The sequence below is a fragment of the Macaca mulatta genome, chromosome 9, assembly GCF_049350105.2.
Source record: "Macaca mulatta isolate MMU2019108-1 chromosome 9, T2T-MMU8v2.0, whole genome shotgun sequence".
NCBI classification, from domain to species: Eukaryota; Metazoa; Chordata; class Mammalia; order Primates; family Cercopithecidae; genus Macaca; species Macaca mulatta.
In genome coordinates this window covers 25149442-25176159 of record NC_133414.1, presented here as the reverse complement: position 1 = coordinate 25176159, position 26718 = coordinate 25149442, and the positions used below count along the sequence as shown (strand labels likewise).

The following is a 26718-nucleotide window of genomic DNA, read 5'->3' as shown; positions in this document are numbered from 1 at the left end:
AACCATTTCTTTTTTAAAAATCATGGCTTTTAAAGGTCATTTTAGTGAACTGAGTAATGACATTTATCTTTTAAATAAAATGTTGTAAATGTTAAAGTGTCATGTAAGCTTTGCTTTTCTTTCATGGGCAAGTTTAATTTTTAAAATATGGCTAATGTGATTACTTCCTTTAGAATCAGATCTACCTAATATTTATGAATATAATATTTGTAGGTGAGAAAACAAATCTATCATTTTAACACTGAAATGCTCAAATTTACATGTTAGTCATCACTTCATGCTCATTTTAAATCTCTCTAGTACATATTTGAAACTTTACATGGTGAGTCATAAAAGAAATGTAAAATCTTATAGCTACATCAAAAAGACTCTAAAATTGGTACAACTTTTACCATGAGGTCTCATCATACTCAATAGTAAAAAGGTAATAATCCAAAATAAGTTTTATTTACATCACATATTCTAATGGAGTCTCAAGCTCCTCAGAAACTAAATTATTTATGATCTAATACATATAACTGGAGTCACAGTCTTTTCATCAATTTTTTTCACTTCTTTACTTCCTTCATTGGCTTAATAAGGGTTGGGCTAAACATTAAAGGGATAAAAATGAAAAGATTTTGTCTCTTCCATCCCCCACGAGGGAAAGGTAATCATGCAAATAACAGTTGCAATGAAATAAAATAACCAAGCCAATACACAGAACTGTGGCAGCCCAGGAGAAGCTCACCATGGGGTAAGAGGAGGCTAAAGTAACTCCATCTTGGATGCTAATCTGCCATCTTCAGATTAACCCCAATCCCACAAGTGCCTCTAATATTTCTGCTTTATTTACTGTTCCTTTTGTAAACCAGGACAATCTCAATGTTATCGTCATAAACACATACTTACCATAAATCCTGCCCTTTGGCAAATTACAGGCTATGATGCACAAAGCGTTCTTGTCTTTTCATGACAACATTAATTGTCCTGCACATTCCCTCTAGAGCTAAAGCACATACACCCTTTTTCTGGGTACATGGGTAGTGGTACGGAGATCTACCTGTTTTATGGCTGCCCAAGACCATGCTTCTGCCCAGGAGTTCCCCAATAAACCACCCTCTATTGACAAACTGGATTTATTTGCCCTACTCTTTGGTTTCTCAGCTCCTTTTGTATTGGGGGTTCACTTTGCATATATGGCGTTTTCACAAAACAGAAGAACGACCTCAAGACTTCTTGGCACAGTCACAAAGGGAGAGGAGAAAAACTTTGTAGTCATCTTTAGTCCAGAGGTCAAGTGAGGAGAGAACAGAAGAAGATTTCAGGCCACGGGACCAGCAGGTGCAAAGGCAGGAGTCTTAAGGCAGCATAGCGTATTCAGGAAACTCCAAGTTGCAACTGACTGACTGAGGAAGGACTCTACCAAAGTCATCATGTCGCCCTGCCTGCAGGATAAGACGGAAGCCACCCTCTGCAGAAATTTACCCAAGTTCTCATCCTTGCTTGACTTCTCTTCCTCCCCCATCCTACTTTCTCCCACTCCCCAGAAGTGTCTCCTGGGAGCAATTTCTTCATAAATCACTTGTGCACAAAAATTCCTCTTAGGGTTTGATTTCTGTGGAAGCTGCCCTAAGACAATGGTTAGTAAGCAAGTTATTGCAGTAGTTCCAGCTGAAACATCATGAATGCTTCAGCAAAAAAAGGATAGCGAAGAAGGGGAAATATGTATTTAGGAGGTTGGTCTTAGCAACTGATTGGATATGGAGAAGAGGTAGAAGTCTAGGATATGTTCAGATATTGAACTTGGACAACTAGCTGGCATCAATCCCTTTGCCAGGAAATATAGAAGGCAAAGAAGTTCTGGTGAAGTGAAAAAAGACTAATAATTTCAGATTTGCACATATTAAAGGTGAGGTGCTAATTAAACTGCTGGGTGGGGTAGTTAAAATAAAAAGTGTATATGCAAGTTTGAATTCAGAAGAAAGTTCTGAGCTAAACAGATTTGAAGTAGGTTTGAAGTCAAGGTTATAAATGAAATTGTCTAGAGGTGGAAATAGATGATCATGAAGCATTAATTTTGTTGGGGCATAGAGTAATCTAAGTTGAGACTCTTTTTTAGGATGTCTTCAACTCCAGAATTATGTCACATATTTTGGCAAAAATTAAAGTCAAACTTTATTATAGATACCAAAAATTTTATTGGGTGGTCTTATGTAAGGATAGCTAATAAGGATAATATTACCATTCAAATCAACCTAGGCTCTTAAGACACAAAGAAATTAAACCAAACCTTAGAAACTGACTATTTTAGAGCATAACTTCTATATTAACTGAAAACATGATGTGTAGAGTGATCAACACAATTTAAATTATTATTCCAAAGGAGCTGGTGAACACCAAAAGGACCATGAGAATGTTTCCTAACATGTATTCTTAGAGAAGAACAGTATTTGGACCTACATTTTGGTCCATGATAGTCTGCCTAGGTAGAAACTGAACTAATCCATGGGAAGTATAGAAACAAAATCTCTGATGATAAAACTGAAGTGATTAGTGACTAGGAGCTGAAAGCAATAGCTCTTGATATTGGCCTTATGATCTTAGAAATGGAGAAATAACTCAGTATGATAGTCAGCATCAAAAAGTCAAGTGAAAACAGTATTACCAGCCCGAAACCTACTCTGAATGGGCGTGAAAAAGCTGTCCTGGCTACTGAGTAGGTACGATAGCTTCAAACAGTCCTATTCAGTGGTTTCCTAGTAATCTGCAACCTGCACTCCTATTTATAATACCTCGATTCATCCACAACATACTCCTCCCCAGCTCTTTTCCAAACACTTAGTTCATGGCTTGAAACCTTGATCTGGCATTCTATACCTTCACCCACCAAGACTCCACACTGAACCAAATGCCTGCAAGTTGCATTACACATTAACAACTCCATCCCCTTGGCTGCTTCAGGTATACCAGAAGCAATTCTGTCCTCTTAAGAGGCAATTAAAAGTGAAAAGAGGTAATATGAAAATCTTCTAAAAATACTTGATTGAGAGCAATAAGAAACATGGCATAGTAAATTTATTCTATTCCTGCATTATTTAATTAACTGGTATTTATAGTTATTAGTAATTAGATAACAGTGACACGTACAACTTTATCCTGTATTAAAAATTAGAACTAATGGCATGATAACACTTGATCTTTCCCATAAACAAAGAGGTTCAAAGGCTCTATGAAAAGAAAACTCAACTGCTCCTGACATTTGCAATGAATACTAATTTGGCTTAAATTAGTATTAAGCCAAATTAAGAAAATGTGGCACATATACACCATGGAATACTATGCAGCATAAAAAAGGATGAGTTCATGTCCTTTGTAGGGACATGGATGCAGCTGGAAACCATCATTCTCAGCAAACTATCACAAGAACAGAGAACCAAACACCGCATGTTCTCACTCATGGGTGGGAACTGAACAATGAGAACACTTGGACACAGGAAAGGGAACATCACACACCAGGGTCTGTTGTGGGGAGGGGGGAGGCGGGAGGGATAGCATTAGGAGATATACCTAATGTAAATGATGAGTTAATGGGTGCAGCACACAAACACGGCACATGTATACATATGTAACAAACCTGCATGTTGTGCACATGTACCCTAGAACTTAAAGTACAATAAAAACAAAACAAAACGAAACAAAACTCCACCCCCCTTGGCTGCTTCGGGTATACCAGAAGCAATTCTGTCCTCTTAAGACGCAATTAAAACTGAAAAGAGGTAATATGAAAATCTTCTAAAAATACTTGATTGAGAGCAATAAGAAACATGGCATAGTAAATTTATTCTATTCCTGCATTATTTAATTAACTGGTATTTATAGTTATTAGTAATTAGATAACAGTGACATGTACAACTTTATCCTGTATTAAAAATTAGAACTAATGGCATGATAACACTTGATCTTTCCCATAAACAAAGAGGTTCAAAGGCTCTATGAAAAGAAAACTCAACTGCTCCTGACATTTGCAATGAATATTAATTTGGCTTAAATTATTTGTCAAAAGCTTCAAAAAAATTGCCCTTGAAATAAAGTAGGTTCAGAATAGATACCTGGTAAGTTATAGTGAAATCACAGCACCATCATCTAAAATGTATCCACAAATATTCAGTTTCACATCATCTGTCTCCTCTTTTCTGTACTGAGTTGACTGCACTGCTCTGCGATAACTCAGAGTCTGCCAAAATGTTCATTGACTTGGCTTATAATGGTAGCCAAGTCAATGAACATCTTGGCTTGCTGCTGACTATCATACTGAGCTATTTCGCCATTTCTAAGACCATCTCCCAGTCTTGGCAAATTCTAAGTTATTGGTGAGGGGAATGCAGGTGAGGGGAGCATAGAGCCAGGGATGTAAGGAGAGATGCCTATGTCCCTCTTTCCACCTTCCACCCTCAAACTACAGAGAAGCAAACTTCTACCTTAATTTTCTCTTCACCTCTGTGCCAGGTATTTTGACACCCTGTACAGTTCGGCCCTTGACTTAAAAAGGGGTGAGGCCTAGCAACTACATTTCTTCCTTGCCTGTGGGGTCACTGGAAGAGTCCACCATTAAGAATGTCTCACATGAGATTTGGAAGGTGAAAGTCATTATCTGACAACGCCTGTAGACAGGCAACAGAAGTGGAGTTTGGAGTATAGACTTGGCATCCTCCTGTGACTCACTTAGGGAGCACATTTCTCTGCGATTCCCACACTTCAGATTTCCTGAAAGCGATCACACCAGGTTTAGTGTCCCAACCTTCAAGGGTTGTGGGAGTCTCTAATTCCCGGAGTTAAACTTCTCTCCACTGAGACACCTTAATTAGCTTCTGTTTCTCTCACTTGTCTTCCCCAGGAGAGGAATGTGGTTGATTTGATCTGTTGAAGTCTGACATTAACTGGACCATGCTTTCCTACTGAACAGGGTTACTTTGTCCTTCACTTTCTGTGATGACACCCAGAAGGTTCTCCTTTGTTTCTTGTTCCCTTGTAATAAGCACATCTATGCAGGTCCCCAGACCTTCTACAGTAATTTCCTATTGCTGCTGTAAGAAATCACACACTTAATAGCTCAAAACAACACAAAATTACTATGTTAGAGTTCTATAGGTCAGAAATTTCAATGGACCAAAACCACGCTGTCTGCCAAGAGACTCTAGTTTCTTGCCTATTCCATCTCCTGGAGGCTGCTCAAATTCCTTGGCCTGTGGATCACTTTGACCACTGCTTACATCATCACATCTTCTGTGACCCTCTTGCCTCCCTCTTGTAAGGACCCATGTGATTATATTGGCTCACCTAGATAATCAAAGGCATTGATCATCCCCATCTGAAGATTCTTAATATAATCCCATCTGCAAAGTCTCTTTTGCTTTGGGAGGTAAAATAGTCACAGCTTTTAGGAATTAGGATGTGGACATCTTCTGGTGTTAAGGGAACATCATTCCACCTACCATGTCTTCTTTCTGGACATGCCAGCCTCATCCATATTCAAGTGCATGGTATTGGGGTTGGCCCAGAAGATCTGGAGGCTCACTCCCTCTGTAAGCACACCTGAGCTTCTGGTGCTCACATCTAGATAAAGAGTAGGAGTCAATGGTCTCACTTTTGATGAAGCTTAAAGCAAATATTTTAATGTAGATTTTACAAGGATGTGCATGGAGGATTCGACAAAGCAAAATCACTCTTTACATTTTCTATCCAGCTAGCAATCTTGCTTCATTGGTTTGCTTTATTGATCAGATCCTAGAGAATAAGAGGGATAGATGGTGACCCAGTTCCCTATACTCATTGTACCCATTCCATAGGTATTTGATGAATTACCTGGAGATTCCTTTGTACTGGCATTTGTTTCTAATGTATCTATTCTGCAGTTCAGATTTTGGTAAAACAAATTTTTCAAAATCAAGGCACAGCTATATAAATCTTTATTTGAGTAAAAGTTCAACATAACTTGAACTGTCTGCAAAATATAATGAATTTTCCAAAAATACTTTCAACACTTAACACCAAAGAGAACACCCACTATTTTTCAACTTTGTATCAGCATAGAACAAAATACTTTGTAAATTGCTTATCAATGAGGCTACTCTGTTTCTCGGATTGGATGAACAAGTACATACTATATCCTTTCCATTGTTACAGTTTCTTGAGCCAATACAATCTTCATTATCTACAAAGTCATCTTCAAGACATTCATAACTGAAGATTTAAGTCAATATCAGACGCAGAAGTGTCCTTGGTGACAACAGAGCAACTGTGTTAAAGAGTATAATACCTGCCAGAGTGGGAGCTTCCTCAACTGTTTAACTGAGAACAGCATTATTTGATTAGAACACACCAAAAGATTAATGGAAAATTTTAAATTATGTGATGGTAAATCTAGAAATTACACTGGCCTGAATTGTAATGCAGCTCAGGGACTCCTTGTCCTAGAAAAAGTGCAGTCTGCATAAGATAACTCTTCCACTGCATTTCTCACCGTCTTCTGGTCACTCACGGTGCTCCAACCAGAGTGGCCTTCTGCAAGGACTGCCTCAAGGCCCATCCCACACCTGCCACTCTATTTTCTAAGTTATTCTCTCAGCCAGTCATTCATTCATTCATGTTCTTTAGTCATTCATTCACTCACTTCACATCTGTTATCCATCCAACACTGAAATATGAAAATAAATAACACACAGTTCCTACCTTCAATTTGCTCATTCTCAACCAGAGAAGAAAATCAAATACTTAACTCTTCACTTAATAGGGAAAGTGTGACATAACAGAGTTGTGCTGAAAACAAGAGAAAGTCAGTAATGCTGCCCAGAGAGCTCCCAGCTAGTGACAACACAGCACAATGGCTAAGCTTTCAGACTGTGTGTCCCGACTGCCTCTGACCTTGGGTGAGTTACTTCATCTCTCTAGGCTTTGTATCTCTGAGTTAAACAGAAAAAGTGATAACAATTTAGGTGTAATAAGGACTATACAGGCATAGTAAAAAGGGTTTGATGAGCATAATTAATGCCATATAATCGTGTATAAACACATGTCTTTATAGTTTCATAGTAAAGCTTAATATCTGAGGAAGGCTTTGAAGAATAGGTAACCATTTTTCCATTAGGAAAGAAGGAGGGGCATTTGGATAAAAGGAAGTTTCTACTTCTTTACTTTTTTTTTTTTTTTTTGAGACAGGGTATTGCTTTTTCACCCACACTGAAGGGCAGTGGCATGCTCTCTGCACACTGCAGCCTCATCCTCCTGGGCTCAAGGAATCCTCCCACCTTAGCTTCCTGAGTACTTGGGACCACAGGTGTGCACCACCATGCCTGGCTAATTTTTTAAAAAATATTTTGTAAAGACAGGGTCTTTCTATGTTGCCCAGGCTGGTCTTGAATGCCTGAACTCAAGTGGTCTGCCCACCTCGGCCTTCCAAAGTACTGGGATTACAATTGTGAGCCACTGCACCCAGCTGAAAGTTTTTATTTCTTGGAGAATTTTCCTTCACTACTGCTATAGCTGAATACCTGAGAGGAGATATCCAAAGTGTCACGTGGCCACATGCTGGTGGGGCAACAGCCGGTCAAAACATCTGGAGGGTAAGCCATGAACACCTCAACAGAAAACTTTACACTTTTCCAGAGTTTCAGAAAGAGCCAACACATCTGCTTCTAGAATAACCCAACTGCCTAGAGGAGGATCCACACTGCCCTTTTTCTCTAGTCTAGGCATAGCCACCTTCCTCTTGGAATTCTTACGAATGCCTTAAAGGAGATATGGAAGACCTGCCAATTTGCACTCCAAAACAAAGCTCTAGTCTGTCCACTTCTCACCACTTCACCTTCCACAGACTCCTACCTCAACTCTCCACCTCTGCTCTGACCCCATTTAATCCATTCTCCACGAATTAGCAAGGGTCATCTTCTTAATCCATAAACGTTTTTTGCATTAGTCCCCCTTTAAAACTTCTCATACCATCCTTAGAATAAATCTGCACTCCTCTTTGAGGAGTTAAGGCCCTGCCTAACTCTTCCACTGCATTTCTCACCGTCTTCTGGTCACTCACGGTGCTCCAACCAGAGTGGCCTTCCGCAAGGACTGCCTCAAGGCCTGTACATATCAGGCCTCCTCTACTTGGCATCTTCCCCTTGCTCTTCCTGTCCTTCAGAGCTCAGCTTGGGGAAGAGTGAGGGTCACAGGAAAGAGCACTCAAAAGGAAGCCAGGAGGCTGGGGCTCCCTCTCTGGCTCTGCCACCTCAAGCTCTGTGAGCCAGGATGTCACCCAGTGCTTCTGAGCCTCAGGGCATCCATCTGTAAAATTAGGGGATTGAATCAGACAGATGTGTGTACCCTCCTTCTTCTGCTGCTGTTCAATAAACCTAACCCTGTAATAGGGTTTTGGCTATGAGCCCACCCAAATCTCATCTTGAATTGTAGCTCCCATAATTCCCACATGTTGTGGGAGGGACCTGGTAGGAGATAAATGAATCATGGAGATGGTTTCCCCCATACTGTTCTTGTGGTAGTGAATAAGTAAGTCTCACGAGATCTGACGGTTTTATAGGGGAAGCCCCTTTTGCTTGGCTCTCATTCTCTCTTGTCTGCTGCCATGTAAGAGGTGCCTTTTGTCTTCTGCCATGATTGTGAGGCCTCCCCAACCACACTGAACTGTGAGTGCATTAAACCTCTTTTTCTTTATAAATTACCCAGTCTCAGGTATGTCTTCATCAGCAGCATGAAAACGGACTAATACACCCTGCTTTTCTCCCTTCCTTCCCTCTATGACCAGTCTTTTGAAAGCATTTTTTTTTTTTTTTTTTTTTTTTTTTTGAGACGGAGTCTCGCTCTGTCGCCCAGGCTGGAGTGTAGTGGCCAGATCTCAGCTCACTGCAAGCTCCGCCTCCCGGGTTTACGCCATTCTCCTGCCTCAGCCTCCCGAGTAGCTGGGACTACAGGCGCCCGCCACCTCGCCCGGCTAAGTTTTTGTATTTTTTAGTAGAGACGGGGTTTCACCGTGTCAGCCAGGATGGTCTTGAAAGCATTTTTTTAATCCTTCATTCAATTCCATTTCTCTCTTGCCTCCACTTTGAGTCTCAAAAATATAAAATACTGGAATGGAAAGAGCAGATATAGTGAATGACACTTCCTTCCTTAAGGAAAACCTGAAACCAAAATAAGACTGGTGAATCCAGACAAGGGCGTTTTAATTTTTGCCTTTAAAAATTATTTATTTTAGAGATTTAGGAGGTACAAGTACAGTTTTCTTACAAGGATATATTGTGTAGTGGTAAAGTCTGGACTTTTAGTGGACACATCCCCCAAGTAGTGAACATTGTACCTAACAGGTAATTTTTCAACCCTCACGCCCTCCCACTCTCTCACCTTTTGGAGTTTCCAGTGTCTACTATTCCACGCTGTATGTGGTCATTGTTTAGCTCCCACTCATAAGTGTAATATTTGACTTTGTTTCTAGGTTATTTCGTTTAGGCAATGGCCTCCAGTTCTTCAGAAGCAGACACTTTAAAAGTGAAAACATACGGCTGTGAGGATAATGACATGGGCCTATCACCAGACTTACAGGCCGCAGGTAGCCTGGTTCTTTTCACTTTCTCCTTCCCATTATTTCCCTTCCTCCTGCTCTCTGTGCTCCCCCGGCACTGGCCTTCCATCACTTCTTCCTAAAGCAGAGCCTTGAGGTATGTTATTCCCACCGCCAGAACACCAGACCAAACCCCTACATTATATGCTTTCACAGTACTAAGAATCTTTCCTTCATCATACGAATCATAGCTGTAATTTTACATTTAGTTGGTAATTATTCTATTGTGTCTTCCTACCGCTTTAACCTATATGTTGTCATAGGACAGGAGTCAGGTTTATTTAAACTTATCGGTAATAAGTTTACTTCTTATTAGATAGGAGGTGATCAATAAATATTCTGAATGAAGATGTGTATAAAAAGAACAGAATAGGACACATTCTTTACATAGGATATACCCAATAACAGGTCCCAACCTGGTGTCCATGTGGCAGCCAAGAATCTTCGGCCCTCTATAGAATCTATTTAGGGTTTTCCTCCCCTCTTCCATACTGCTGACTGGAACTCACTATCAGCCCCAGACTGCTTTCTCTTCCCTTCACCTTACATGTCCCCAGAATGCCTGGAACAGCAGTGTTAAAAATGAAAAATAGAAGGAGAGAAGTCACTTTTATCCTGACACTCAAACCAGACAAAAATATCACAAGAAAATTACAGACCAATATCTTTTATGAACATAGACAAAAATTCTCAACTAACTCAGTCCAGCAACATATGAAAAGGATTGTACAACATAACCAAGTGGAATTTATCCCAAGAATGCAAGGTTGGTTTACTATCAAAAATTAATATGTAATATTAATAGAATAAAGAATAAAAATCAAATGATCATCTTAATGGATACAGAAAAAACATTTCAAAAAATCCAATACCATTTCATGATAAAAACACTCAACAAAGTAGGAAGAGAAAGAGAACTTTTTCAACCTGATAAAGTGTATCTGTGAAAAACCTATAGCTAACATTATACTTAATGGTGAAAGACTGGGTGCTTTTACTTCTAAGATCCAGAACAACACAAGGATGTCCACCTGTGCTACTTCTGTTTAACACTGTATTACAGGATCTGGCCAGGACAATTAGGCAAGGAAGTAAAGAAGGGAGGGAGGTAGAAAAACGCATCTAGATTAGAAAGAAATAAATAAAACTTTCTATTCACAGAAGGATGAACATGTATACAGAAAATCCTTTAAAAATCTACCAAAAAGCTATTAAAACAAATAAACTTGTTTAGCAAGGTTGCAGAGCACAAGACCAATATTAAAAAAAGAGCAATTGTGTTTTCATATACTAGCAATGAACAATTCAAAAATCAAATTAAACAAACAATTCCATTTACAACAGCATTTAAAATAAAATACTTAAAAATCAATTTAACAAATAGATGTAAAAATGTATACTCTTAAAACTATGCAAAAATGTTGAAAAAAATTAAGACCTTAATAAATGGAAAGCCATCCCATGCTCATGTATCAAGTGAATTGATATTGTTAAGATGACATTACTCCCCAAATTGATCTATAGACTCAACACCATTCCTACCAAAACCCCAGCTGGCACTCTCTCTCTCTTTTTTTTTTTTTTTCTTTTTTTCGCAGTAATTGATAAGCATGCCCCAAAATGTATGTGGAAATTCAAGTACTGAGATAGCCAAAACAATCTTAAAAAATAAGAACAAAGCTGAATAACTCATAATTTCCAATTTATAAACTTATTTCAAAGCTACAGTATCCAAGACAATGTGGTACTGGCATAAAAATGAACATACGGACCAATAAAATAACATTAAAACTCTATAAATAAACCCTCACATTTATGGTCAATTGATTTCAACAAGGGTATCAAGAAAATCTGATTACTTTTCATAAATGTTGCTGGGACAATTGAATATCCACATGCATAAAACTAAAGTTGAATCCCTTCCTCACACCATATACAAAAATCTTTACTTAAAATAAAATGCAGACAAATTAAGAGAGAGCTAAAATTACAAAACTCTTAGAACAAAACACAGGAATAAATCTTAATGAATCTGCATTTGTTGCACAAGCAACAAAAGAAAAAAAAACAGATAATTGTACTTCATGAAAATATTAAAACTTTTGTGTTGCAAAATAAGCCATCAGGAAACTGGAAAGAACACCTACAGGAAGAAAGAAAATATTTGCAGGAAACTTGTACCTAAAATAAAGAACACTTACAACTCACTCAATAATAAAAAGACAAACAATTTAAAAGTTGACAATGAACTTGAACAGACATTTCTCCAAAGAAGATATGCAAATGTCCAAGAAGCACATGAAAAGATACCCAACCTCATTAGTCATTAGGGAAATGCAAATCAAAACCACAAGATACCACTTCAAATCCAGAAAGATGACTATACTCAAAAAAAAAAGAGTTAAGTATTGGCAAAGATGTGAGGAAAACGGAACCCTCATATTGCTGACAAGAATGTAAGATGATGCAGCTGCTCTGGAAACCGGTTTGACAGTTCCTTAAAATGCTAAATATAGTTATCATATCACTCAATAACTCCACTACTAGGTGTCTATCCAGGAGAAATACAGACATATACCCATACAAAGACTTGTATTTTAGTCTTTATAGCAGCATTATTCATAATAGCCAAAAACTGGAAGCAACCTAGATGTTCACAAACTGATAAATGAACAACAAAATGTGGTATATCCATACAATGAACTATTATTTGGCAATAAAAAGAAAGGAATTATTGACACATGCTACAACACAGATGAACAGTTAAAACATTATGCGGAGTGAAAGAAGCCAATCACAAATGCATAAATACTGTTATGATTCCATATATATGAAATGTCCAAAATCAGCAAATCCATAGAAACAGAAAGTAGATGAGCAGTTTTCAGGGGCTGACAGGCTGGAAGATAAGAAGGGAATCACAACTAATGGGTAGGGGAGTTTCTTTTAGGGGAGATGAAAATGTTCCAAAATTAGATAGTGGTGGTAGTTGCATGACTTCATAAATTTGTTTTTAAAAATGGAACTATACTCTTTAAATGGATGAATTCTATACCATATGAATTATATCTCAATAAAGCTGTTTTATAAAACAGAAAGAAGGAAACAAAAAAGAAACCCTGAGGTCATATTTCTCCTTATTCACCATTGAGTTCACCATATATATATATATATACACACACACACACACGCATTTATGTGTATGTGTATTGCTCTCTGGCAATACAAAAACAAAAATGTAGTGGCAATACAAAAACAAAAATGTAGTTTTTACATTTTCAAAGGACTTTCTTAAAAAATAAAAAAGAATATGTGACAAAAATCAGTGTGGAATGCAAAGTCTAAAATAAGTTTGCTCTCTGGGCCTTTGTAGAACAAGTCTGCTGACCCCCTGATCTATACCTTTTATTTTCTCTACATTTACCAAGAAGAAAAAGGGAGGAGGAGAAGAAAGATCAAGAGAAAAACATACCCTTTCTTTTACATCACTGGTAGCGATGGAAACAGTGCAGTATGGGCGCCAGTTTGTACATATTCAGAGTCAATTCTTAAATTTTTAAGAGTGTTGTAAGCCAGTTGCTGTCATGTTGTAATTGGCCACGGCAGAAATATTTGCAATACAGAAATTGGCAAACAGTTCAAACTAGGGCTTTTTTCCCCCTGCAGAGAGCCAGCGTATCTCTAAATAAAAACTTCCCGAAAATCTTGTCGTCTTTGTACTTTTCAGAAATCAGAGAGCTGGAAAGAAACTTACAATCAGATTTTTAGTCCACAGGGAATTTGCAGATGGGACGCCATGGTATAAAGCTAGGGGCAGATCAGCAAGTACATAGGGCAATGTCTCGGTCTTGCGAAGAAAAGAAACCTCAGACTCTCACAGTGACTCTCTCTGATCCTCCCTCCACCACTCCCACACTGTACCTTCTTTGCTGGGACATCTGCTCTATACATATGGGTGACCGCCAGCAGGGTCTCCACTCCTGATCTCTGGAGACTGCTGAGAAGCAGCAGCGCCCAGCCCACGTGCGAGGACTGTAGCAGGTGAAAACAAGTTACTGGCATTAACCAGGGCATGGAGGGAAGATTTTCTAATCACCACTAGGGGGAGGGCTGGTCACACTTTGCATCAAGGAGTCGGAGGGACCAGAATGCAGACGGCAAAGAAAGGCAACCAGAAGCACTTTGGGAGGCCGAGGAGGGCGGAATACGAGGTCAGGGGATCCAGAACATCCTGGCTAACGCGGTGAAACCCTGTCTCTACTAAAAATACAAATTACCGGGCGAGGTGGCATGCACCTGTAGTCCCAGGTACTCAGGAGGCTACATTAACTTAATATTACTTATAAGTTAATTTTTTTAAGTGGCAAATAAAGTGGATTCAATATTGTCTAGTCAGTAGAGTGATTATATAGACTATGTTTTATATATGTACTATACACATACAAAATACAATATATTTGTGTGTATGTGTGTATTCTCCTGTTAAGTAAACTAGCAAGGAGTCAAGGAAGAGATTACTTACAAAAATGCCAACCTGAATCTTCATGGTGTAACATGATGGCAATTAAGATTTTGTTAATTGTAAATTAAGACTCATTTTCCCATATGAAAAAGCAAACTATGGTATTATTTTTGAATGCTCAGCCATAAATTAAATAGGTTTCCCCCAAGGCAGCTGGAAACCTACATTCCACATATAATGTTGCTTCTATTAGAAAATATTTCCCAACAACCTACTTATGAAGAATGTTCAGAACAAAATGTGTTTATGAACTAGGCAAAAGAAAAAAAATGTGTACCCCAGTTGTTTAGACAGTCACTCCCTCTTTCATTTCATTGTTTCATTGTATGATTATATCTGGAGTCCATATTCCTCCCACCCACCCCAAGCTCTCTGTTCTCTTTGCTTCTCTCCCTCTTCGCTAAAGAGTTGTTCTGTCTGCATCTCTTTTACAGTTACAAGAAAATGAATTTCTCATAGATATGCTGCACTTCAAGGTTATTGGCCCCATTTTTGCTGCTGTGGTAACTTTTTCTGGCTCCAGAAAAGCCATTGTAATCTAATGGAAATTGGACAAGGTCATGGAGCATGCTAAGAAAAGACCTGGTAACCTACAAATACTAAACCCAAGGCTCTCTTTCTATTTCTAGCGTGGAAAATGGGTACAACATGACGTTTTTACCTAGTAAAGCAAAACCATTGTAAACACTCAGGACTGAAGGTACTATTTGTGGAGTCGACTTCTAAAATTTGACTGCTTTGAGCTAGTAAGAACTACGATCTGTATAGCATGCTAATTTATACATAAATGTAATAAGGTACTAAACTTTAACACATACACACAATATCTGCTCCCAATGTCCTGGTCAAGCTGTGAAAATATCCTATCAACCCAGCCAACAGAGCATTTAAACAGCTACAGGCTGTTATTAAGCAATTAAGAAGTATTTATTTAGGCTATTTAGATAGGCTATTCCTAGCCCTAGGGAGGGCTTTACAGGGGTCATTTTATTTTTTATTTTTTCATGTAATGCTTCATTGGTTAACTGATATGACCTCATAATTCCTCCAACTAAACTTTGTTGGTTCAGGAGGCCATCAGTGAGAACAGTTATGTTAAGACCAGCAAAAGGCAAACCCAAAAGTGAGAGATAGGAAAGTTGTGAAAAACCAACACAGCTGGCAACCCATTCGAGGAGGACTTGCATGGATATCATGAGAGAATGTGGATGTCTCACCCTGAGGATGAAATGTACAACCGCAACCTTCCAGCATCCCCAAGACAGAAAGTATTTCACGGAAAGGATTACACCATATCTTAGAGAGATAACTGCATTTATTTCCTACTTATCTTCAGCAGCAGATGTAAACAGCCATTGGGACTTCTTCAAAGTCATTTCCAAAAATAGTATTAAGGATTCTAGAAGAGTTCTGCCTCTGACCACAATTCTGGCCAAAAGAGGGACTAAAAGGCCAGGAGAACTGAGATGACACCATAATGTCTTATACTAAATAAACATGTGCCAAGTGCCAGACACTGTGCTAAACACTCAATGTGCATGGTTTTATTTAATCATAACAAGACCCTGTGATATAGGTACTACTTTATTCTCACTTATTTATTCAACAAATATTTACAGACTACCTTCTGTGTGGCAGGAATTGTTCTAGCCACTAGGGATTCAGAAATGAGCAAAACAGAAAAAATATCTCTTCCTTTACGGAGTTTACCTTCTAGTAGGGGAGAGAAACAAAAGATGGAAGTCAATCAAATGTATGGAATTTCTTATAGCCACAAGAGCTAGAAGGGAAATTTATGCAAAAAAGGATACAAAGTTAGAGGGATGTAATTTAAAATAGGGTAGCCAAGAGAGACCTTATTGAAAAGATGAATTTGAGAAAAACATTTGAAGGAAGTGGAGGAGTCAAGCAAGTTATCTGGAGAAGTTCAAAGATAAGTTCAAAGTTACTTAGATGACAGCAAGTGTGGTGTGTTATTGGAACAGGAAGATGGCAATGTGGTGGAAGCATGATGATTAAAGAGGGAAGCTTGAGAGAAATCAGAAGGTCAGAGCAGCTAGATAGTATAGAATCTTGTAGTTAATTGTAAGGGCTTTTTTTTTTTTTTTTTTTTTTTCTTTTTACCATGAGAGACATTGGAAAATATTAAAAATTTAAGCAGAGGAGTCAAATTATTTGCCTTATGTGCTAGTAGTATTGTTCTGGCTGTGTATGGAATCTAGACTTCGGGGGTGGTACAACGATGGAAGCAGAGAGAGGTTGGGAAGTCACTGCAATAATTCAGGGAAATGATGGCAGCTTGGTCTCGGCTGCCAGGAAGGGATGTGATGATAACTGGTCAGATTTGGATTATATAATGAAGGCCTAGCTGCAGGATTGGCTAATGGGTTGAATGCTTTCTGTCAGAGGATGACTCCAAGGTTTTTGGCCCAAGTAATCACAAAAATGGGGCTGCCACTTACTGAGAGAAGGAGTAAGTGAGAGAAGCAGGGAGCAGGCATATTAGGGTCACATCTATCCAGAAAGTAATGTTAGCAAAGGAAACATTAACAGTACTCTTCAGAGTTAGAATCTTTAGAAGGCTGTGGCTCTCATGATTAAGATTCCCAGTTCTATCTAAGTGATGTGTACTTCATTCAATCATTCTTTTATTCATTCATTCCTTTATTCAACAAATTTTCATCAAGTGTCCATTGTGTGCCAAACAGGTCTTAGACAGGTAGTGAGCAAGAAATACTTGGTTCCTTCCTTTCTTAAAATGTATGATTTGGAGGAAAAGTAATTATATTAAGCTATAAAACAAAACAAATAAAAAATTATTAATAAAGAAAGGGACGGCTGGGCACAGCGGCTCATGCCTGTAATCCCAGCACTTTGGGAGGCCAAGGTGTGAGGATCACTTGAGTCCAAGTGTTCGAGGCTGCAGTGAGCTATGATTGCACCACTGCACTCCAGCCTGGGTGACAAAGGGAAACCCAGTCTCTGAAAAAAAAGAAAAAGAAAAAGAAAGGAAAGTATTGGACAACTTCAGTAACTTGCCCATAGTTGCACAGGTGGGGAGAGATGGGGTTGGAACTTGACACAGGTGCCTCCTTCCAGAGCCCACATGCTCACTTTATGGAGTGATCAGATGCGAGCACCATCCAATGGAGAAGAGAGCACAGGCAGTCAAAAGGAGCACCAACACCACCCAGGAGATCCTGACCATGGCTGTGACATGAATACTACAGAACCTATTCTGGGCTCAAGTTCCCTCATCTCTAAAATGAACCAGATGGCCTCTGCCCTCCCTTCTGGCTCTGAAACTGTGATTCTTTGATGTACATTGGTATCCACATGCAGGAAAGAAGATGTGGGGAACACCCAGTCCAAGCATCACTGACTTCACAGCTCTGCCTAGGACCAGGCCTGTGTCTGAGGCTGGGAGCCACGGGACCCCAACCATGTCCTTTGCTGCCCTGTCCTCAGAAGGACCTGATCAGGCAGCAGAGCAGTGAAAGTAGGGGGTTGGCATGGGAGACTGCTCTCAGAGATGGGGGCCACCGGAGGGTGTGAGCCGGAGAGAATGAAAGTAAAGACAAATTCAAGGATAGCAGATCCGGCGAGGTGCAGTGGCTCATGCCTGTAAGCCCAGCACTTTGGGAATCTGAGGCAGGAGGCTGTGTCTACAAAAAGTAGCCAGGCATGGTGGTGCACACTTGCAGTCCTAGCTACCTAGGAGGCTGAGATCGGAGGACTGCTTGAGCCCAGAAGGTCAAGGCTACAGTAAGCAGAGATCACGCCACTGCACTCTAGTCTGGATGATAGAGCAAGACCCTGTCTCAAAAAGAAAAAAAAAAAGAAAAAAAGAATAGCAGATCCATTAGACTGCCCCTGGGTTTAGGTATCCTGAGTGTGTGATTTTCTCTCAAGCCTACAGTGGGCAACATAAGGGACTCATGCATTTGACTGTGGTCCTGGGAAATGTAGACCCTTGGCTATTTTGGCTCCAGTTTTGTCATCTGCAAAATGAGGCCAGATATTTTCTAAACTCAGTAATCTATGACCCCACACTCCTATAACCTCAGCATTTCTGTCCCTTAACTAAATTTCCAAAATAAACTTCTGCCTCCTAGAGTGTGCTTCTTGCCAAATTTGTAAGACTCACTCAAATAGTCATTTGATCTAACAGTGCAGTTCTGGAGATAATCCAAATCAAATATCTACCACAGAAGAAACATCTCAATGTTTGGTTAAAGAATTCCAATGTTTAGCTACCATTTTTAATATTTCTTTACGTTTACTTCTACAATATAAATTTTAAACCACCATAAATGATCCACAATCACAATACTCTTCCTAGAGCTCTGACATCTTAAAATATCTGCAAGATACTCAATAATGGAAAATACACTATTTTTTTTTCCTATTCACTAATTACAAATTTCTTCTCAGTGTTGATATACTAAATTAATGACATTAACTACAGAATACAAAGCCCCAAACAAAGCAATGCTCTACATCAACATATTTTGATTTTCAGTGCCTAATTAAATCATGTAAGTACAATAATCTCATTTTGTAAGTAGATAAAATAAAATTTACAAATATTCTACAAATGGCCCCAAATCACATAGCACTGAAAAGTTTCCAAAAACTAAAACCAGTATTATTGACTATAAACTCTTGAGTCAAATTAGTGAATTATAATTATCATTGATAAACACTGAAAAAGCAGTGCAAAAGTAAGTAGTTTTGTTGTACACTTTTTTTTCTTGAGACAGGGTCTGATTTTGTCAACCAGGCTGGAGTGTACTGGCACGATCTCAGCTCACTGCAGCCTCAACCTCCTGGACTCAAGGGATCTTCCCACCTCAGCCTGCCAAGTAGCTGGGACCACAGGCGCACACTACCACGCCAGCCATTTTTTTTTTTTTTTTTCTGTATTTTCAGTAGAGACGAATTTCGCCATGTTGCCTAAGCTGGTCTTAGACTCTGGAGCGCAAGCGATCTGCCCACCTCGGCATCCCACAGTGCTAGGATTACAGCAGTAAGCCACTGTGCCCGACCTTGTTGCACACTTTTAAAAAAATATGAAGCCTTAGTTTTCTGAAATAATGAAACTAAATTTGGCAGGGAGTTGGGGGGAATCCTTATCACTCACCTTGGAATTTATCACCTGCCACCTTAGTGCAACAGTAACTTGGGCTCAATTAATAAAATGAAGGAAAGTCTTTCATATATGTTTTTAATCTTCACTAGTAAAGTCAATATATGCATATTTCAATCAGGTTTAAATTAAGTATATTTAAAGCACAAGGGTACAGATTCATACATTAGTAGCAAAATATTAGATATGTGAAGGAATTCTTATAATCCTAAAGTATTTTTCACCCATCTGCCTCACTACCTAGACATATTCCAATCATCATATTGTCAATACAGCCACATGAGAAGGGCATTGTGATCTCTGCATGGTAAGTTAACAGAGACTCTGCTTTAAAAATGGCATTTACAATCTACGTGTTCAGAGATGCATGTATTTCATAGAGAATGGAGTTGGGTGCTGGTAATTTCCAATGCATAAAAATGGAAAACAAACAAACATTTCTTTAAGGATATATACTTTCGAATGTTCATGAACCTTATTTTCTCTTCCCTCTTGCCTTCTCCAATTCCCTTTATTTCATCTCTTCTTTACATGTTCCCCTAGCATGATAGCTTTCGTTAGGATACTTTTAACTATCCATAATTCATCCATCCATTTATTCATTTAAACAGTACTTGCTGATGACTTACTATGTGCATGTGCAGTGGTGGTCTCTGGGAATCAAAGATGAATGACAGTATACCGCCTTCAAGGAGGATACCGTCTTGCAAATATTGGTCCACACACTTAATAAGCTGGGAGTATGAGTCATTGTGGTTAAAACCAGATGTGGTTAAAAAAAATGGGCACCTGCCCTTCCCTGTAGAGCAAGCATTTTCTTCACCTTCTTTCCAAACCACTTCTAGCACAGACTGTAAGCTCCCAAAGCACTGAGACCACACATGAATCATCTCTCTTGCAGGAGCAACTAGCACAATGTCTGGCACGTACATAGTCGGGCCCCATAAAGTGTTTTGTGGGGACGGAGTGAAATTGAGTGACCAAGATGCATTACAAATGACTTTTGTCTCCAACTCAATGGCATCAGTTTTTAATTAACTACCTCCCTCTCTCTCAAAAGTATAGCCTTGGTATCAGAATCTAAGTGGGATTTCCATTTCCTAAGCACAGAAACTCCTACTCTTGTAGAAGGTGCCTTCGCCACTTTCCTAGGATCGCTTCATCAAATTTAATGTCAAATTTCTGAGAACCCTCCCCAGGTGAGAACAGGGCAGGCGAGCTGGCCCGCGCCGTCCTCGCCTGCCCTCTGCAGGGCTCTGACCCTAAGATGAGCGCAGATTCCAGGAACTTTTTTCCCCTATTAGAAGTAGGGTCAGTTAAAGAAGAAAACCTCCTTGTGAGAATCCCACTAGGAAAGAGAGAGCCCAAAAGAGCTGAACGTGACCCGAAAAGAAGTGAGCAGAATGTCGAGGGTCTCTTTTGAACAGACGGGGTCTCGCCTGCCCTCGAAGCAGCTCAGGACAGTCCGGGGTCTCGGAGGACCGGCAGCGGTGCGGGGAGAGCGGCTGGCGGGGAGGGCAGCCAGCTGGAAGGCCGGCCGCTGCGGGGGTCACCCTGCTCCCAGGTGCTCTCGCCCTACGCGAAGCCTCCCAATGACAAGAATTAATGACCAGGTTCCAAAGAAACCCAACATCAACTGTAGCGACCCGAAGCTTCACATTCGCCTCCTCCCTCGACCTCTGTCGCCTATGTAGAAGCTGGAGCATCTTAGAAGACCCAAACCTCCACTCCTGAACCCCCAGCTCCAAACTCCCCGGTGTCCCCACCCTCCAGCCCGTCTCTGGGCCGGTTCTCTCTCCTCTTGCCCCTGTCTTCCAGCTCTCAGGAAGAACGATACCTTCTTCGTAGCCCCGAGTGAGAAACGAGGCAACATCCTAGTCACGCCTATATAAGCCCCTGGCTCGCCACTCCAGGGGGGCACGCCAAGGTCACCAGGATAGGTGTGACTGCCTCCACCTTCACTCTCCCCACATCCCTCCCTTTCTGAGATCCCCGGGGTCCGGTTCCTCTTCAGTCCCTCCTCCCAGTTGGGGTCTTCTGCTTTTGGCATGCCATCACCGCACGGGGACCCCTCCTGGCCTGGCCCTCCTGGGGGGTCCTTGCCCTCTCTCGAAACGCTCACTTGCTCTCCCGCGCAAGGCTCCCTTGTAAGTCTCCCCTCAGTTTCCTTATTCAAGGAGGGGAGAAGATTTGCCTCCCACTCGCGCTGGGGGAGCGGCGGGGCAACCGACGCAAACTTCTGCTGCACTTACTTCGGGCCGAGGCTGCCGCCCCCTCGCCTCTCCTCGCTCTCCCACTGGCAGCTGCTCCACGGAGACCTGGAGCCACCGCGCTCTCATGCCCCACACCAGCGCAACTGCGAAATGCGCAAGAGGGGGAAGGGGTGTCTCCCGGGCAAGCGTGCCGGGGGCCCGAGTCTGGGGTCGAGGTCCGGCTGCCGCTCCCGACTACCAGCCAGTGGTGGCCTCTTCCAGCAGCCCGGGGATGCTGCGCAGGGCGCTGGGCGCCCTGCTCCTCCACCGGGTCGTTTCTGCCCGACTTGCAGTTTCAGGGCATGCCAGGACTGCAGCACCCTCTCCGTCCTCCCCCGGAAACGACTTTCAATTCACCTGGAGGCTCTCGAGGCTCCCCCGCGGGCGGGTAGCGTGACAGTGGGTGCAGAGGAGAGGGAGGAGCGCGGGAGCGGCGGCGACCCGAGCGCGCCTCCCGCTTGCTGGGAGAGGAGCGCGCAGCCCTCTCCAGCCGCTCTCCTCTGGACTGCAGTCCTGACGTCACCCCCACCACCCCCCACCCCGCGGAGGAGCGGCGCGGAGGGTGGGGTGCAGGGAGTGAGGACGCGCGAGTGTGAGCTGGAGTGTAAGCTCGTGCGTGTGCACGCGCGCGTGTGCCCTGCAGGGCTGGGGACGAATGGGAACCGCAGCTGGATCCTGTGAGGAGCCAGACAGAGCTCCCTGCAAACGGGCGCCGAGGGGCTGCCGCGAACAGCCGGGGGCGCTCGCTTCCAGGTCGGGGCGGGGACACTAGGGAAGCAGAGTTTGGAGGCGACCACAGGACAAGGAAGAAGGCGGTACGGGTAGTGGGAGAGCGGGAGTTGGGCATTCTCTTTCCCCAAAGTTGGAGGCTGCCCAGGATGCCTTTAAAAAGCTGCGCTAGAGGTTTAGAGGGAAGAGTGGGGTAGACGGTGTGTAAGAGTTGGTTTTCACGCTCCTGTAGGAGGGAGTTCGGCTTGGGGAAGAAGAGCGCAGAGTCCTCTCAACCTCCAACCTTCGCAGCAGGTTCCCGCAAGACAGCCAGCTTCGGGCGCCAAAGGCGCCTCTAGTCTACTCGGAGCACATCTCCAGCCCGGGGCCCCTGTCTACTAAGTTCCTGCAAAGAGATCAAATGGGCCAACCTTTTCCACCTGAGTCCCCTCCCTGCGTGAACGTCCGCCAGAAGCTGGGCGAAGGCACTCCGAGCAAGTGAAAGGGGTCAAGGCTGAGGCTGGATTTGAGATGCAAAAGACCCCTCCCTTGGGTCCTGGGTCTTAGGTCAGTTGTAGGGGTGACAACTCCAAGCAGAGTTCCTTGAGCTCATCAGTGAGCTTTTGCCATTCCCCGGGACCTTACACTAGAAAGCGATCCACGTTGTCATCCAACTTTACTGGTTCTCTGAAATTGTCCTGGGGGCCAAAAATAGAAGAGATTTTCTGCAAAAGCGCCAAAGGAAGGTTCGTTAGGTGGTGCTGGGATGGCTAGAGGTTGTTCCTGGAGCGTTTGTCCCTTAGCAGAGACCCAGACATCCTTGAGGCTGAGTGACTGGTTCCCTGCACCTTCTGAGCACCCCTCCCCGCTGCCAAGTGCCCAGTCCGGAGCTGCCCACCTGCCGCCTCCCAGCTGGAGCAGAATGTGCAATGCGCCCCAGCCCGCGCCAGATTCGCTGTCAGCATGGAGGCATCAGGCGCGCTCTGCAGTGATCTCCAGTGCAGCCAGCAATTTTGCCCCCGTCAAGTGGCAACGGTTTTTAACTGCAAACGTCTTGCTTCCTGAATCCAGACACTGTTTAATCGCCAAGATGACTTTTTATTTATTAAAATATTTTTAATGGAAAGGGTAGAGAGTGGAAAGTAAAAGAGGCAAAAATACTCTCCATCCACATACACTGTTTTTCAACCTTTTTAAAGTTACTGAAGTAGAGTCAGATCTGGATGAAGCAGCAGAAAGTTTCATTACACTCTTGGTTCTCAAATGGAAGCTTAACAAAATGGAAGCAAGCCTGAGATCCTAGTCTACTGTCTTAGGTTTAATAATCTTAAACATTCCCGCATTTGAAAATTCAAATTCTAGCTAATTAGACAAAATTATGGATATCCTTAACCATGCATTAGATTTCACGAATAAATAGAATAATTAAAATAAGTAAAGTACAGCCCAGCATGTTCCTAATTAGAACAAAGGAGTATTAGAGAAGGGTGTAGATTCATCGCCCCAAGGGCTTCTTGGAACTGTAACCGTCCTATTTTTTAACGTGCAAATGTGAAAGCACCCTGACATCACGAAGGAATTACATAACTAGTTCCTAGTTCTGCGTCTTTCAAAAGCAGCAATTTTTCAGTAGGAATCACTGTTCTTAAAAATGCTAATTCAGATTAATAGTGTGGGAACAGGCAAGTCATTGACAAATTAAAGGCATGATTTGAAAACAAAATTGTCAAGAGGCAGCTATGCTGGTACACATGAACCTGCTTTGTTGGGTCACAGTTTTCCTTCCAAGTGTTCAATGCAGCAAGTAAATGATGCCATATTAGCAGGTAGCAGCCTGGCTGACACGGCGCAGTAAGTAATGCTTATTTGATGTGGCAAGTCTAAGCACTTCTTCCCTATTTCCCACTGCCTTCTGTTCACAACTCTACAACAACTATTTTACTTTCTGATGTGATTGGTTGTTTGCATGTCTGCCTTCCTTCTCCACTTATAAACTCCTCCAGGCCAGGAATTTTGTTTTTCTTTTCTAACGACCCAGTGCAATGCCTGGTATAAACAGGTATAACAACATATATTAATAAATATATGTTGACTGAATTGTTTTTTAAAGAGTATAAAATAACATTTTAAAATCTGTTTTAAGCTGAACCCTATAGCATATATGTGAAACAAATATGTGTATATACATATACATATGTCCACATATATATACACGTGCACATATATACACACGCACACATGTATGTGTATATATACACATGCATATGTATATATGTATGAAATTGAAAAGATGGAAAGGAGAAGAGAAAAAAGAAAGGAAAGAAAAGGAGAGGAAAAAAATAAACTCTGAAAACAATAACTACCAATGGCTAAACAGTGACTCAGTCTGAGTGAGGATATGAACTGTCCATAGAAACATCACTTGCTGCCCTTAACCTGTGAGATTTCTTTCACATTGGTCTACATGTACATGTTTTAAAATTTTGGGGTTTAGACCTCAGAAGCACTGTTCAAAGTGCATTACAAATATTTCCCATTGCTTAGGAAGCAACACATCATTTAAGTTGGGCATACGCGTTGGTGATGAGTTCAGAAACACTGTTAGCTCAACGTGCCCCAGACTGTGCCCCAATCAGTGAGAAGAGAGTCAGAGTCCAGCCACTGCAATTATAGCCCAACCGGCCACAGGCCAATGTTTGTGACTGTGCTCTCAAACATAGGCCGCCTATGGCCAGGTGGTTCAATTATCAAGCACAATAAAGGGATCAGGTGGAAAATAAGACACACACACACACACACACGTATGTTAATCCATAGCTATGAAGCCAGAACATCATGTTTACAAGGAAGGAATAGCTCTGTTGGGAGTCAAAGAGTAGGGTGTTGGAGTGGGAAGGTAACTATTTTAATATTGCAGTGGATTTTCATCACATACTCCATAGCCGTTAAAGTTTCTAAGCCAAACCCTCTTGTAAATACATGTTGGCAAAACTATGGAGAATCATAATTTCTGTCCTTCTAGAAGCTATCTCCACAGCAAAAGAAGCTCCCCCTATTCTGAAGGCAGCTTCTCATTTTCTGTAACACAAAAGCAAATTTTAAAAAGACAAGAATAAGAATAAAAATTAATTTTTTCTCATAGAACTTACCTTCCTATATGCCCCTAAAAACCAGTTACCACCGATCTTGTACATACTTATAGCATACCTATGTATACGTATTTGTATAGTAGCCATACATATATGCATATATAGAGATACACACATATATATACACCACTTATAAAATATTGCCAAAATGATTTTAATAAATCTATTCAATTACGTACATATGTTTCTAGAGTGACATTTAGAAGAGGGCTAAAATAGTTCATCATAAAGAAAACATGATCAAAACATTTTAAATGCTTGTTTCAGAGCATAGCAAATTTGGGATAAAACACTGGCATTTGCCTATAACTTCTCTCAGGACTTGGGTTGATTCTTAATATTTTATGCTTCATGATATATTAATAGTTTTGTGTTTGAACTGCTTGTGTAGTGCCCTCTAATCTGATAGAGTTAACCCTGAAGACAAAAATCTAAGTGGCCAATTTCTTTTTAAGGAGTCCTAAACTGATAAGAAGGCCTAGACTGATAAGCTCAATAAATTCAAATTTCAAAAATACCATAACCAAGACAAGTAGTTGACCTTATACGTTTATAAATAGTACTCCCAAGGTAGTACCAAGTTAAATTTCATACGAAAATGTTGATGAAGAAGCATTTAGATAACCAACTATTTTGTGGATGACAGGTAATAATTTTGTGATGAAAGTTGGACTCAACTATATTTAAAAATATTTACTTACACGTATGTTTATATGTGGTAACTGTACTTCATCATAGATTTTCATATGGAGCTTACAATAGACCATTCCTTGAATCTATTGTGATATATGCAACACTCTTCCTAAGTGGACTACACCGACATCAAAGAACATCTTTGTGACATTATCAAACCTAATGAACAATAGTAAAAGGACAATTCATTGTTGTTTCCAGTTCAGGTTTTAAGAAGGGCTTCCTTAAAGGGTAGATCGTTACGTGTTTTTATAAGGGGTACCTCTAATATGTAGATTTGCTAATCTGTAAAAACACTGCTGCTACTTGCAAAGTTTTCATTTTTCCCATTACTGGGTCAAGAAAAGTCCTAGTCAAGAGAATGGATTTAGAAAGTCTGTACACCTGTCAGACTTGGTCTCTCCACTCAAAGAGCCCACAATCCTCTTTTCCCCCCTTTTTTGTGAACTCCCTATGAGTTGTGCTCTGGGAACTTGGAATGCAGACCTAGACGTAGGCAAGTAGGGGAGAACTTAATTTATGGGAACCAGTTGCAATTTCTCTTAAGGTTTCAGAAATAATTTTTAGATGGGTTTAGTTACAGTACTTTGGTTCTTCTTGACTTCTATGGAGCAACTTCAACCTAAATCTAAAAGAACACTTGC

The 26718-nt window shown here is 41.0% G+C and overlaps 1 protein-coding gene across 2 annotated transcripts in view; it reads right to left on the bottom strand.

The window, feature by feature from the left end:
* KIAA1217 overlaps positions 1-22031 on the bottom strand; it is an 839292-nt gene extending 817261 nt beyond the window's left edge. For both annotated transcript variants that reach the window (XM_077945978.1, XM_077945980.1), the window contains exon 1: positions 21525-22031. The gene's annotated coding sequence lies outside the window, so the exon portion shown is untranslated. The remainder of the gene's footprint in view (positions 1-21524) is intronic.
* Between the last annotated feature and the right edge of the window lie 4687 nt (positions 22032-26718).